At 36.3% G+C, this 13190-nt stretch overlaps 1 long non-coding RNA gene across 1 annotated transcript; it reads right to left on the reverse strand.

The window, feature by feature from the left end:
- Positions 1-2083: 2083 nt before the first annotated feature.
- Positions 2084-4938, reverse strand: LOC131237373 (uncharacterized). The gene is made up of 3 exons (XR_009167204.1): positions 4326-4938; positions 3988-4150; positions 2084-3129 (listed from the first exon to the last, which is right to left on the reverse strand). It is a non-coding gene; the product is annotated as an uncharacterized LOC131237373 (long non-coding RNA).
- Positions 4939-13190: the final 8252 nt, after the last annotated feature.

Genomic DNA, 13190 nt, shown 5'->3' on the forward strand with positions numbered 1-13190 from the left:
TACATAGTTGGTGAATAAAAGTACAATGAAATCTATCAATCTACAAAGAAGATAGCTGAGAAAACCTCCATAGTACTCTTGGGTATTGCATTTGGCTCATTGCCTTTTTTCTGATTGATTGATTGCCATTTTTGCAGTGGAGCAAAGTGATACCCTTTTTTGTTAAATGATTGACACACGGTCAAGAGTGGAAAAAGTAACTTGTGATTGTGGTACTTCTACTCTCAGTAAATCTCCATAAATTCAGAAAATGCGGCCCTTTTGTATTGTATTCCAAAAGAAAGAGCTCTTTCATATCCACATGAGTAACATTTAATGATACTTAGAAATTTCACTAGAGTAGAAACCCAGAAATAACAACCAAATGCATCCCTAATCATTGAGATAAAGAGGAGGTCTCAATTGAAGAAGCAACTCTCACCTTTTTGGTCTATAGCAAAATCTATCATGAACATCCAGGGTATAAGGAACCCTTGCAGGCCGATGAGGTACAAGACAGATTACTTCCTTAGCACTAGGAACTATTTGATTGCCAATATGTCCACTTCCATTCATATCCAGTGCACACTCCAAATTATCTACAGAAATTTGTTCAATGGAAATGATTCTCCTCAAGCAAACCATCTTATATGATTCCTGAAAAAAAAAAGTTGGAACTCAATGAGTTAATGGGTAAGAATACTGATAGATGGTGGTTTGAGCCTCTAGTTCAATGCAGAAAGCTACTCAAAAGACTCGATAGCAAGATCATAGGAAATCTAACCAAGTTATCGATAAAAGAAGAATGTGAGGGAGGGGGGGGGGGGGGGGGGGGGAATAATATTAATTTCTAGTTCTAAAAATTCATGATAGAGAAACAAGATCTGCAGCCATAACTCACTGACATGTATTACAACATCAATATTGTACCAAAAACAAGATAAAATCAAAAGTTCTCAAATTGTAAATGGAACATAGTGCTAGTTTCAAAGCCAGAGCACTAATTCCATAGAAACATTCACTGAAACTAGTTGATGCAAAACCTAAGGCAAAGTAACACACAACCTAATCTACTGTTCAGATGCGAGAACACCCTATAACTGAAGAAAAATAAAGTCTCAACTATATATAATATTTAGATCTGTGGGTGGTTCTTTCAACGCAATTAGTTTTTGAAGAGTCCTAAACTTTGGATTAAAAAAGGACATGGGAAGGGATCTAAAACACAGGCAAATGGTATTCAGGTATTGGGAGGTTCTTGGCTGATTTGCAACACATGGTTTAGAATTTACCAGCACAGACGCACTACATAAGGGCATCATTGTCATTTTAAAATGTAGATGCAAGTGTCATGCTCTGTATCCACGTCTTGTAAAAGTATTCAATAAAGTGGCATTCTCTATCTCCACATCTTGCAACTGTAAAGTGTCATACCATATCTCCACATATTGCAAACGAATCTTAAAAAGCATTATACTCTTATCTCCACATCTTGCAAACTACTTACTCTCTTCATGTGGGTTGCACCACACATGCCATTACATAGGTTTAGGTTAAGGTTATAGGTAGGTTATAGGTTTTAGGTTATAGGTTTGGGTTTAGGTTTAGGTTTAGGTTTAGGTTTAGGTTATAGGTTTAGGGTATAGGTTTAGATTGAGATTATAAGTTATAGGTTTAGGTTTACGTTATAAGTTTAGGTTATAGGTTTAAGAATTGGGGTTAGGGATCGGGTTCGACTCTAGGTTTGTGGTTTAGGGTTTAGGGTTATAGGTTATAGGTTATAGGTTTAGTTTATAGGTTATAAGTGTTATAGGTTTAGGTTTATTTATCATCCAACCAGTTCACAAGATCACACAGATAGTGATGAAGGGAAAAAAATAGATATCAGTGGTTCTCACCTTCCAACGACCCCCGCTCAACATCCAGATAGCTCCGACGCACATCCGGATCTACTTCATTAATTTTGAGATAATACATAAACACGGGCCTATCCAAATGGCCAGGCCACCCATATTGTTGTCCATAGGAAATGGACAGCTTCATTATGGTCTTAACAGCGGTTCCCACCTTCCAGGGACCCCCGCTCAACATCCAGATAGCTCTGGATGGCCTTCGCATTAGATTGTAAACAGTAAATAGGTATACTAACACACACACAGTGCTCTTACAACACAATAAAATATAGTTCCACACTGTAATAGACAAAGCAATTTAGCTGATAAACAATGCAATGCATGCTTCCATTCCACATAAATGAATATACCCAAAGCAAAATCACGCAAAGACATACGCTTGACCAAAGATGGGTTACTCAAAGATATGTAAATGCGACAAGTGCTTATGACAAAAATAAAATAAAATCCAGTCCCTGCATTCTCAAAAAACATTTACCACATAATTTGACTGCACTGCATTATGCATTTCCAAAGAATAGTTTCATGCACAGCACAACCACAACTTCAGAAGTGGATTACTATATGTAAGTGGTTCCAGAGATATGTATATGCGACAAGTGCTTATGGCAAAAAAATCTAGCCCCTGCATTCTCAAAAAACATTTACCACACAATTTGACTGCACTGCATTATGCATTTCCAAAGAATAGTTTCATGCACAACACAACCACAGGTTTAGAAATAGATAAGTTTATGCAAGTGGTTCCAGAGATATGCATATACAGCAAGTGGTTATGATAAAAACATCCACCCTACATTCTTAGAAAACATTTACCACACAATTTGACTGCCCTGCATTATGCATTTACCAAGAATAGTTCCATGAATAGCACAACCATAACTTCAGAAGTGGATAACTGTATGCAAGTGGTTCCAAAGATATGTTAACTACTACAACTTCAAAAGTGGATGCTTAACAGATCCTTTCCTAGGAACTGTTTAGTGCCCTATCACAGCATGATTCTTGTTGATCTAAAATCACATCTTTCTGATATCCAAAATTTTATGTTTTCAGTTCTTCATTAGATTACAACATAGACAGGAGAAAAAGTAGCAACTTTGATTGTTGTCCTCAACTCCTCCTACAAGTTGGCAAAAGAACAGCTAAAAAAGAATAAGAAGCAAGAGAAGTCTTGTGGCATGAAGAAAACTATAGCTTGAAGTTAGAAAGTTGTTCGGTAAGAGTACTCCTGTGGCTGCAGGTAAGAGTAGGCAAGGGGTTTCAAATATAAAAATTTAAGCATCAAAAGACAAAACAATGTTCCAAAACTACAAAGTCAGCCATAAAAACAAAAACAAAAAACAAAAAATAGAATAAGATTCCATGATCAAAGAAGGCTAACTCATTTTCCTCTCATTAAATATGCAAGGGAAGTTCTCTCAGTAAACTTGAGGAAAGGAAGAAAATGAAAACAAGAAGAAAGAAGAAGAAAGCTCATGGTTGCAGGACACTCTTGTTACTGGCTACTAGCTAGAGTCCCTGACCATGGGCCCCCTTCCAATGCACCAAGAGATATGAGAGACATTCAAACCCAAGAAAACAGGGTTCCATCCAAAATTCAAATTCGAGGAATCATGTGAAAGGCACTCCTTCCCTCTGTCAACGTGTCTTGATGTTTCACCTCTAGCCTTCTCTTATTCCCTTACAAGTTATCAGATAACCCATTGTGAAGCAATAAAACTCCACAGACAATGAAAAGGGAAATCATTAATTGATGACAATTAAGCTAGCATAGAAGATGTTCCCATAAAACAAGTAGATTAAGAATTCATATTCTTAGTTGCAACCACTCAAAATAAGATAATTTACCCCTATCCACCTAAGGAACCATCATAAGTTAGATATATATATATATATATATATATATATATAGCTTGACTCATTGAAATTGAAAAATAAATAAATAAAACAAAAGGTATAATAGATAAGGTTGGTTTCAAGAAAACTTGCATAGAAAAATTTTTGATGGTGGATTAAAGAAAATTTATACTTAAGAACAAATCACTCGAAAGAACAGAAAACTAGAGGGAAATCTATGTTTTAATTGACTTACTTCAGGAACAACCAAGAGAGAGATACTGGCATAAAGAAGATCAACTGATATTCTGTGGAACTTGAATTTCACTACTGGTACATGAGCATCTAGAACTGGTTGTAATTCGGTCACTTCTTCCCTTTCAGCCAGGGTGTCATGCAATATTATAAAAAAAGTCTTCCTATAGAAAGAAATCAACAACTTAAGCTTGCCCTTAAAATCACAAAACAATAATCTGAATCATGCAAAAAGAAAAACAAAAGCCTCTCAATTTACATTGGAAAGAAATCACGAAACAACAATTCGAGTCAAATATTAAATATGAATTGTACAAAAATAAAAAGAAAAAGAAAAACCTCTCGGTTTACATAGGACGGTCCCACACAAAGTGTATCAATATCAGCACCAGGGCCATGACCTTGTCAACATACAAAAGGGCTGCAGGAATATTAAATAGAAAAGGACTAATTTCTAAGCACATATAAGAATATAAAAGAAAGAAATTACAGTGAAGCATCTATCATTTGTAAATCAATATCACAATAAAAATCCCACAGAGCACAAAAAGACAAGTTCAGTTGCCTAAACAGTTCAGCTGTCTAGACATCGCAATTGGGGCCTACTTTAGCTTAGTCGCATAGTTAGATTCGTGGAGGATTTCTCATAGATAGGCCAAGTATGTTGTATGTATTTGGGACTGAGTAGCATTCAAGATACCAAGCTGCCCATCATTGCAAATTTCAACATTCTGAAATTTTGTGCAATCTTCATGTGCATTTAGCATAACAATGTTGCTTATAAACATTATGAAACCACATATACTAAAAAACCAATTTTGCATTGAAGCAAAGATCACATTTCTTCAATGCAGAAATTGATATCAATATCAATAAAGCCCACACATTGATACAAAACATATCGGATAATGCTAGGATTGTCATAAATCAGACTTAGACATGTAAGAACTCAAGCTGAATCTAAAGAAAATCCATAGCAATGGCATAATAAATGAATAATAATAAAAAGCAGAGCAATAGCCTTTACGGATGTATTGGACACAAATTGCTCCTGCCCCCGCCAACTGGAATTTCCTACAGGAAGAAGGTGTGGGATCCATTGAGATGCCTATGAAAAATCCAATCGATATCCAATTTAGAATTTCCATTTTTGAATTGAAGAGAACTGACCTATGTTGAAGAGAGTCAAGAAATTGAACCAACTACCAATTATAGAAACAACCCACAAGCCCACAATCACCTGCACAGATTTTTTTTACCAACATCATTTTATGTCCAAATAACAAGAGCATTAAGATATCTTTGTACGAGAAAATTTACCATCAGATATTTTCTAAAGTCCCAATGATAAAAGCATTGTTCATTTCTTGTCTCAAAGACAAAGCGATGCTCATGATAAGGTCTTCAAGTAAGATAACCTAAGGAAATTTTGGCGGAGAACTGATTTTTGGAAAGAAAATCATACAATCAATAATTCATAAAAATAGATAACTGGACTAACTGATTTTTTTCATGATAACAAAACAATAAACGGAATGTTGGATCTTTGGCATTGTCGGAACCGATTGCTTCCTTGCAAACCTATGTTACAAGTCTGATTAAAGTTTAAGGAAAATACCACAGAAGAAATGTTGTGGCCATGGTAATCATGTACATAATTCTTCCAAAAAATACAGATCATTCATAAGTAGAGGACTGATTTCCACAATCATCACCTAGTTTGCCAAAAGAATAAGAAAATTAAAAAGAGTCCATGCAATCCTTAATGGATGGAAAGAAATTTTAGCAAAGTTGTTTGTGGAGTGTCTTTTGCATTCAAAACTGTCATTAAGTCATCTCTCTTGGCAACTTTCTGTCACATGCATCAGTCAGATAACTCTAGGGCAGACAATCTAGCCAAGACAGGAATGCTTCAGGAGGCATTAGTGGCTTTGGATAAGAGCCAAGGCTCTTAACTGTCCATGGTAGCTTAAACGGATAAACTAGATGAGCATGGTTGTAAAAGCTCTTAAATTGAGCCCCTTATTCACAAGAGCATGGTTAGAAGGAAAACAACAACGCAGGATAAACTAGATGAGCATGGTTGTAAAAGCTCTTAAATTGAGCCCCTTATTCACAAGAGCATGGTTAAAAGGAAAACAACAACGCATTGATACTCGGCAGAGTGATGAATGATACGTAAGCACTGGGTAATTATTTAGAAATTGCATGTGGCATAAGAGTATTTGAAATCAAAATGTCCAATTATGGGTCTGAGTTTATATGTATCATGAAAACATTTATTTGATATCTGACCATTTGGAAAATACCCAATGGTCCTATTTCAACAAAAAATTGTCCACGTATCAAGGGTTAGGATTGTTCAACCAATCTGACTTTTGGGACTTAGTGAAAGTGAGCTGCACAATATAGTCAACATATTGAGAGTCATATGCTGGAGTATCGAAAACCTCCCTATTCAGATCACAACCAAAATCAAGAACCCATTGAGTAAACAAGAAGCTTACAATTAGATGAATGCAAGATCATATTTCAGATTGTCATGCATAACTTCAATCATGCAGCAAGAATAGAAGGCTTAATAACCAAAGATAGAGTGTTCAAGTTTCAAATATCAAAACGTAAAAGAGAACTAACTTCCAAAATGGATTAGGATTTAAGAAGAACTAAAAGAGGATGTATGATAAAACAACAAAGAATCTGGAAAATTCAAATAGTGAAATAAATTTGGTGTGAGAATGTAAAAATAGTAGGTGTCGATTTTGGTATTTTTTGAAGGATAGATTTGTTTTCTCTTTGCTTTTTCTTTTTCTTTTTTTTTTCTTTTTTATTTTTTTTGCTTGGAATTGAACTCTTTCAGTGGGCTGACTCTTTTTTTCCCCCTTTACGATTCCACTGGATTCTCTAGCAGATAGACAACTCCTTTTGCTTTAGGGAGTGTGCATTTTCTATTACTTTGGCAATTGGATTGGTTACATGCATACCCACAATGGATTGGTCTGCATATGCATCCCAAGCTGGGCCAGTGTTGCCTGATCTTTCATTATTGATCTCCAGGCCTCCTATCAAGGATCCTGGTGCATTGTTGATGTATGTACAACCCATTAATAACAAAGCTATTAGGGAGGTCCAGAAGCCGCTTGAAAATATCACAGACAGTCTTAAGGTGGCAGGTGTCAAGGCATTGGATTCCGTGGAAAGAGTAAGCAAACTCGACTGAACCGTTCTTTTGGAACTGCCCTTCTTTCTGGAAGTTGTATCAGAATGTCGTGAATGCAATCATCTATGCTCTATGTCATTTTTCAACTAGTAGGTTTGCTTATTCTAGATGTGTGCAGACCCCAGCCCACCTTTCTGATAGTTCTAGATGTGTGCTTATTCTACATGTGTTGATGTGGCATGCATTCAAGGTCCAAGTTGTCCATCATGTTGGCCTTGTTGTCTATGCGCCTTGGCCTAAGAATCAGGTTGGTCTACTCATAAGGTGGGCTACTTGCATACATCTAATGTGGGTCTTCTGCCAACAGTTTCTAGATGTCATCATCATCATCATCATCCTTTTACACAAGTTGGCATATGCACTAAGTTGATTGGCCTGCTTCTTGGGCCAGGGGACATAAACGATGGGCTTTTTCTTGGAAGGCTTAGATCCCCCAAAATTCACAAGTTCTCCATGTTGGCAGTGTCGTGCATGTAGAGGGGGTCTACATACATATACAATTAGCAAATCTCTTCTCGTGAATTCTGTGCCATATGCATGCTTTTCATTTATCAGGGTACACTGTCATAGATGAATAATTGCTGAGTAATTTCTTTTAGTTTGAAAGGGTCTTGGATTATCTATTAACTGTTATCGTCTATGTGTGAATGATAGAATGTGAGGTAGGCATCTCGTGCGCTCAACCAGGGAAAGTCTTTAATTGTTTTGGGTCTTGCTGAATTAAAGAAAGAGCACGGAAAGGAATTGCTTGACAAGCTAGCAGTTGGGATGGAGGAGCTCCGATAGATTGTAGAGGCAAGGGATAGGGATGCCATTTCATTTAGCCATTTCATCAAATAGATATCATGCCATTTCATCAAATAATCAGCATGTTATTTCATCTAGACATTTCATCAAACAAATAGCATGCCATTTCATCAAACAGTTAGCATGCAAGAAATCTGAAAGATAGAAAAAAAGACACAGAGAGAGGAAGATATCAAACCTAAGGAGAGGAGCCTTAGATTCCTTTGGTTTTAAAAGATTCCTCAAAGATATGAGAAGGGCTTCGAATGGCATGTGTTTCTTCAGGTAAGAGCTTCACGGCTGCTGCAATGGAGAGAGAGAAGAGACAGTGGAGATGTATTGGAGAGAGAGGGAGGAGAATGAGAAAGATAGAGCAGAGATCGGGAGGGAGAGAGAGGATTGGGGAACGAAGAGAGAGAGAGAGAGAGAGAGAGAGAGAGAGAGAGAGAGAGAGAGAAATGGGAGGTTTTGGGCATGCGCTTAATTTTTTAGCGTGTTTCGTGAGACGGACCATGCACGGTCCTGTCAGGGGCTCCGTGGGAACCATCATGATGCATTTGGTTTATCCATTCCGACTATTAATTTTAATAAATTATTTTAGTTCATGATCCCAAAATTAAAGTAGATTTAAGGCCCAAGTAAACCACACCATAGGAAGCAAATGTGATTTAATCTCCATGTTTCCTACCGTATGGTCTCCTTGAGCGTTCGATCTATCTAATTTTTTATTTCATGCCCTAAAATAATATTTCAAAATAGATGGACGGCTTAGATAGAATACATATATTTTTTTAACCCCTATAGAGCCCCTTACACCACTGTTAATTATTAATGGTGTGGCAACTTTTTAGCTACAGATTAAAACCATAGTAAGTGTAACTACGGTTTATATCTATAGCAAAAAACTAACATGGTCTATATCTTTTACCCCTTTTTTTGGTAGTGTTATGTTAAACTTACTTTGATTCTAAATTGATATTCAAGGAATACTTTCAGTTCTTAATGGATGGTTTGTTGTGCCTCAAATTACAATAGATTTGTAATAGCTTTGAGTATGCTCTTTTCATGTTTGAGTTTGTAAAATTAGGAAACCCTACTGTTCACCATCGTCCCTTAGGCATGGTTAAGTGATGGAATCCCTTCTAATCTTCACAGTTCTCTTATGTTTGATTGTGGAATTGGTATATCTTGTTATTTGTCTTAGTCTGCTAGGCATGGCTAGGTGATGGAATCACTTCCAATTCTCACAACTTTCATCCGTTGAGAATTAGATCAATGGAAGTTCAGATTTGATCTTAATTGCTATATCTTCCAATTGTGGATCGTTGGAAACCCTAGTTCCCACCTTTAAATTTCTTAAGTTTTTAATTAAAACTTTCACAATTACTCCCTCTAATTCCATATTTAGATTTTCATCTTCCTCTAGTTTTACTTGTAGTTTCTTTTAAAATACTTACAAGATTAGTCCATGTGGATTCGACCATAGTCTCACCGAGATTTATACTACAATGCGACCCTACACTTAGAGTTGTGAATAATTCAGCTTTAGGTTTTCAAATTTTCACTATCGCTTCTTTGAATTATGTTCATTCATACTTATTTGCACAAAAGATTGTTTTCTGAAAGAGGTTTGAGCATTAAGAATTGAAGATTCTTTCACACATGTTTTGCTCGGGACTAGCAAAATGTTGGTTGGGGGTGTGTTGAGTTTCAAATATTGCATATTTTTCCCTATTTATATCTTAGTTTTATGAACATAATAACGCTTAATGGGTATATTTTATACTTGACATGATAACGCTTAATGGGTATATTTTATACATGTTTGTATTGTGAGGTGAGTTTAAGAGCTTGGATTGAAAAGAATGTTAAAAGCATGGATTTGATGCTCAAAAATCACTAAAGCAAGGAATGCAACTAGGAGACCAATATTGAAGATTTCAAGACCCCAAGATCCAAGGAAACCAAGTGGAGAAGGAAGGAAGTCAAAGTGCAAAGTGCAGAAATTCACACTATCTATGACATCGAAGGTTGTTCGATGACATTGAAGCCAGTCCTCAATGACATCGAAGGCATTCAATGACATCGAAGAATTATAGAAAATCAAGTTTGATTGCTGGACAAATTGGATGTAGTTTTTGATGACATTGAAGCCCTATTCAATTGCCCGAAGACCTGTTTGATGACATCGAAGGCAGTTCAATGACATCGAACTTTTTACAGATTTTTGGAGTAACTCGTTGGAACACTCTAGACACATTCTCGATGGATCGAACACCCTTAGATGACATAGAAGGCAGTTCGATGACATTGAAGGTAGTTCGATGATATGAAAAGTTACACAGTGCAAAAGGCGTTACACAGTGTGAAAAGGCGCGACTTTTGGATTCAAGTTACGTTCAATGACATCGATGGTGTTAGGCAGAGTTACGTGGACCGCGTAAATTTGAGACGGTTTTCTAAAATTAGACAGATAAGGCTATAAATATAGGTTTTCTTAGGAGATCTAAATATGAATTGGGTTTTAAGAAACAGAGAAAAATGGTAGAGTAGCCTCCCAAGAGTTTGTCTTCTTTCATTTTCTATTTTTAATGCTTTCTTTTGTGGTTTTAGATCCAATCATGTTTATGGTTGGCTAAACCTCTAAGCTAGGGCTAAGAGGTGAAGCCTGTAACGTGTTGGGATGATTTTCTTACTTTGATTCTTGTTCTTCTAGAACCTTATTGATTTTTAGATTGATATTAAAGGAATAGTTTCAGTTTTTTATGATTTATTGTGACTTAAATTACAATAGATGTTGTGATAGCTTTGAATATCTTCTTTTCCTGTTTTGAGATTGTGAGATTGGTAAATCCTATTGTTCACCATCATCTCCCAAGCATGGTAGGGTGATGGAATCCCTTCCAATCATCACAATACTCCTTCATGTGTGGCTAGGTTAATGAAAAGTTCAGAGATTTGGTTTGATTGCTTTATCTTTCAATTGGATAAGATATGACTCTAATTCCAATTGTGGTTCTAGAATCAAGGTAGCATCCAGATAGCTATAAGTGGATCCTTGGCACCCTAGTTCCCTTTTGATTATTGAAATCCCATTCACAATTACTCTTTTATATTCCAGATTTAGATTTAGATCTTCTTCTAGTTCTACTTCTAATTATTTTTGGAATACGTACAAGATTAGTCCATGTGGATTCGACCTTAGTCTCACCGAGATTATTACTACATCGCGATCTTACACTTGGGTGGTGAACAGTTGGCCACCCATCCTTTGAACATATAACCATGTAGGCAGTGTTGGTGGTTTAAATGATACTCATGTACAAGTTGGTGAGGACTAGGGTACAAATACTAAGGATGCGTGGTTGTATATGCCCGAGAGTTATTATGTGATCTTACAATTCAAGACTACTTAAAATTTATCTTGTTTCATATGTTAAATTGTCCATTCCTGTATTTGTTAATATTGAGACATTGGTTTGTATAAGCCTTATGGGCAGCCACTCATACATTCTGAATATGTATGCAAGTTTCCTTTATGCTTGATTTGTTTTTCTTCCACTAAACTGCTAACTGAAAAAAGAAAAGAAAAAAATAGATGGAATTTGGCTATCTTTAAAGATTAATACTCGGATTTTCAAAAAATGAATCGTAAACTCGAGTTTCAAAAATTGGAGTGTTACACCGGTGAAGGCCAAGCTTTGTAAAATTACCTCTTCTTGATTCAAAACTTTACCATCTATCATCAAGTCACCGAAGCTTGACCTAAAACCATTGCCATATGAGATTAAATATATTTATTTAGTTTAAGGAGACACATATCTGTTGAGGGTCAAATATTACATATTATCCCCCATTTATTACTTGGCTTTATGAACATGATAATGCTTAATGTTTTATTTTAATCATGTTTGTGTTTCAAGGTGAATTTAAGAGCTTGGATTGAAAATGATGCTAAAAGCACAGATTTAACACTCAAGAATCACCAAAGCCAAGGATGGATCTTATGAGACCAAGAATGAAGAATTCACATGCTAAAGATCCAAGAAAACCAAGTGAGGAATGAAGAGCACTGAAGACTTGAAGTAAAAAAAACGAACCCTAAAAATCAGCATACTTCAACTAGTCCAAGCCCATCTTCAACTAGTCGAGGGCTCCTGCTTGACTAGTCGAAGATTCCTCGACTCGAACTCCAATGAAAAAATCCTCTAAATTCATGTCATCCTCGACCAGTCAAAGGAGATCCTCAACCAATCGAAGGTGACCCTCGACCAGTCGAGGGTTACACAGATGTTGTGCGGATTGTGTAAAATTGAGGCGGTTTTTAGAATTTTCTAACTCGGTATGAAAGGATGTGATACACAACTATAAATAGAAGTCCCCAGGGCATCCCTAGGCATCTTCTAGGGTCTGAGGAGTGGAGAAAAAGCGTAGAGAAGCCGTCGCCAAGAGTTTTCCTTCCTTTTTCTTAGTTGTTTTTATACTTTTCTAAAGAGATTTTAGTTCAATCATGTCTATGGTTGACTAAACCTCATAGCTAGGGCTAAGAGATGAAGCTTATAGGGTGATGAGATATTTTTTATTGCTTTGATTCATGTTTATCTTAAACTTTCTTTAATTCTAATTTGATTCTTAAGGAATACTTTTAGTTTTTAATGGTTTATTGTGACTCAAATTACAGTAGATCCGCAATAGCTTTGAGTATCTTCTTTTCATGTGTTGAGATTGTGAAATTAGGAAATCCTCTTGTTCACCATCGTCCCATGCGCATGGTTGGGTGACAGAATCCCTTCTCATCTTCATAATTCTCCCATGTTGGTTGTGAATTGGTATATCCTATTGTGAGTCATTGTCTCCTGCGCATGGTTTTGTGATGGAATCACTTCCAGTTCTCACTCCTCTCATCCATTGAGAATTAGGTCAAAGGAAGTTCAGATTTGGTTTTACTGAGATATCTTCCAATTAGATAAGATGAGACTCTAATTCTAGTTGTGTCCTTGAATCAAGCACAGATCTCCCTGATCTCTGCAAGTCGATCCTTGGAAACCCTAGTTACCACCTTTGAATTTATTAGTTTTAATCACTTTAATCATAATTACTCTCTCAATTGTTTCATATTTAGATTCACATCTTCTTCTAGCTCTAGTTCTACTGACTTTCATAATACACACGAGATTAATCCCTATAGATTCGACCTT

Source organism: Magnolia sinica, chromosome 2, assembly GCF_029962835.1.
Source record: "Magnolia sinica isolate HGM2019 chromosome 2, MsV1, whole genome shotgun sequence".
In the NCBI taxonomy this organism is placed as follows: domain Eukaryota; kingdom Viridiplantae; phylum Streptophyta; class Magnoliopsida; order Magnoliales; family Magnoliaceae; genus Magnolia; species Magnolia sinica.